General features: G+C 37.3%; 1 pseudogene; it reads left to right on the top strand.

The window, feature by feature from the left end:
* Positions 1–958: 958 nt before the first annotated feature.
* On the top strand, positions 959–1486 carry LOC150012304 (putative inactive 1-aminocyclopropane-1-carboxylate synthase-like protein 2 pseudogene; annotated as a pseudogene).
* Positions 1487–2324: the final 838 nt, after the last annotated feature.

Raw genomic sequence — 2324 nt, 5'->3', positions numbered from 1 at the left:
TCTATTTTCGGGAATAGCTCAAACATCCAATGGTTTTTGAATTGGAATAATGACAAGCTCTAACTCAAACTTTAAGAAAAAATTCAGTTTGTGTTTCTAATATAATACTGTTATCTGACTTTGGTGTGTGAGCTAAATTAGAATCACAAGAGAGAAGAGGTGAAAAATCAGTTAGAAATCCAATAGATTGGTCCAGGGAAAATCTAACCCAAGTGTTGGCAAGGGAAATGAAAAAGGTATGAAGAATGTTCTGAAGTCAGAGAAAAGGACTCTGCGACAAATTGATTATGAGAGAAAAGAGAAAGGTGTTAAGTCAAGAATATTTCATGCACATGTGACTATGTCTTTATAAATGTTGTCTCTTCTGACATGGAAGCTCTTTCCTTTCAATACCCCTTCTTGCTGGCAAACTAACAAACTTCAAATTCAATGGCCCTTTCATCTAAGATCATCCAGATTAAGTTTAGAGACATTTTCTAACCTTTAGGTTCCTGTTAAATGTATATGAAGTTGTTCATTTGGTTTTTTTAAAAATTACTTATTTATTTATTTTTAGAGAGAGGGGAATGGAGGGAGATAAAGAGGGAGGGAAACCTTGATATGTGAGAGTAACATCCATTGGCTGCCTCTTGAATGTCTCCAACCCGGGACCCTGCTGGCAATATAGGCATATGCCCTGACCAAAATCAAACTGACAAACTTTTAAACTGCATCATGATGCTCAACCAGTCAGGGCATGTATGGAGGGTTTTTTTAGCATGCTTTTCACACTGTAACCAGAAAGAAGATTTATGTGGTTACTCTGTTACTCGGAAACTATCACCTGTCCAACCATGGCATTGCCATCTCTGCCTTATACCACTCCAGTTTCCATGACTATATGATTTACCAAAAAGACATATACCGTGAGGAAAAGAACACATTGGGCTTCATTAACCTCAGTCTCTGCATTGATCTGATGACTGAAAGGTTGGGTCGGAGTGACATTAACTATATTGATGATGCCCTTCTGGAATATTCTGACTGGAGAGGACAAGCACTCCTGTGGGAGGAAGTGGCCTGGTTCCTGACCTACTACTGCAAGGCACCTGCCCGGCTTGACACCCAAAATGTGGTTGTTCTAAATAGCTGCCTCTCTGTGTTCTCTGCATTGACCATGGTTCTATGTGATCCAGGTGAGGCCTTTCTGACCCCTACCCTCTTCTATGCTGGCTTCACCTATACTTCCTGCTTCTATGCACAAGTTGAGCTGATGATTCATGTTCACCTGGACAGTGAGATCACAGAGGTTAACTCCTGTCCATTCCAGCTGACTGTGGACACGTTGGAGGAAATCCTGCTTGAGGCTCAGCTTAAGGGAAGAAAGGTCAAGGGCCTTGTGCTCATCAACCCTCATAACTCTCTGGAAGACTTCTACTCCTGGGACTCACTGAAGGTATACCTGGAATTTGCCAATAGATACAACCTACATGTGATTTTGTTTTGATCTGCATCATGACACCCAACCCACTGAGCCACACTAGTAAGGGCATGTATGGAGTTTTTTTAGCATGCTTTTCACACCATAACCAGAAAGAAGAATTATCATTTACCTTTACATGTCTCATCAAATTTTCCCATTAAGTCAAGACTCCAAGTTCATCTGGTTTTTGTATCCTCCATAACAGCTGAGCTCCAAGCATAAAATAATAGAATAAAGTAATATAGATCAACTTGTGAAAATTAATGAACATATGAGAGAATGATTATATTATTATGAAATAAGTAGTTTAGTAGTAAAAGCCAATTGGTTAGGAATACTAATTTTTGTTTTATTTTGTGGTTTAACATGATGGCAAGATACGTGGTACAAATGTCTTATCATGATATGGAGCTTAAAAAATCCAGATTCACATAGCAATAAAAAAAAAATCTAGAATTTCAGGTGGGTATAGTTACTGGAGACAATATTTTAAGAATAATTTATATTAAAATGAGGGTTGAAACAAAAAGGGAAAGAATGATCACTATAGATAAATATGGAGAGAAGGGCAGAGGATCAAAAATACAGTCTTGATCAGTACCAACATTGGAAGGTTCAAAATAGAAATGTCTTGGCTATGGTAAGGACATTTAAAGAATGAGTGAAAAATCAGAATTCAATAGCACCAAGATATTTGAGAGAAAGAAGTATTTCAAAGACTGAGAGCAATTTCAAATGTTACTATGACAGATTTAACTTAAAAATAAAAACACTCTGAAATTATAATTTAGGAGGTCACTGGAAAAGACTGCTTATTTTAGTAGAGTGACAATATTGTACTTTCTCTTCTTATGAATTTTTA

Source organism: Furipterus horrens, unplaced genomic scaffold (genome assembly GCF_987537825.1).
Source record: "Furipterus horrens unplaced genomic scaffold, mFurHor1.1.pri manual_scaffold_4, whole genome shotgun sequence".
NCBI classification, from domain to species: domain Eukaryota; kingdom Metazoa; phylum Chordata; class Mammalia; order Chiroptera; family Furipteridae; genus Furipterus; species Furipterus horrens.
The sequence above is the reverse complement of the archived record's forward strand: the minus strand, read 5'-3'. Positions and strand labels throughout refer to the sequence as shown.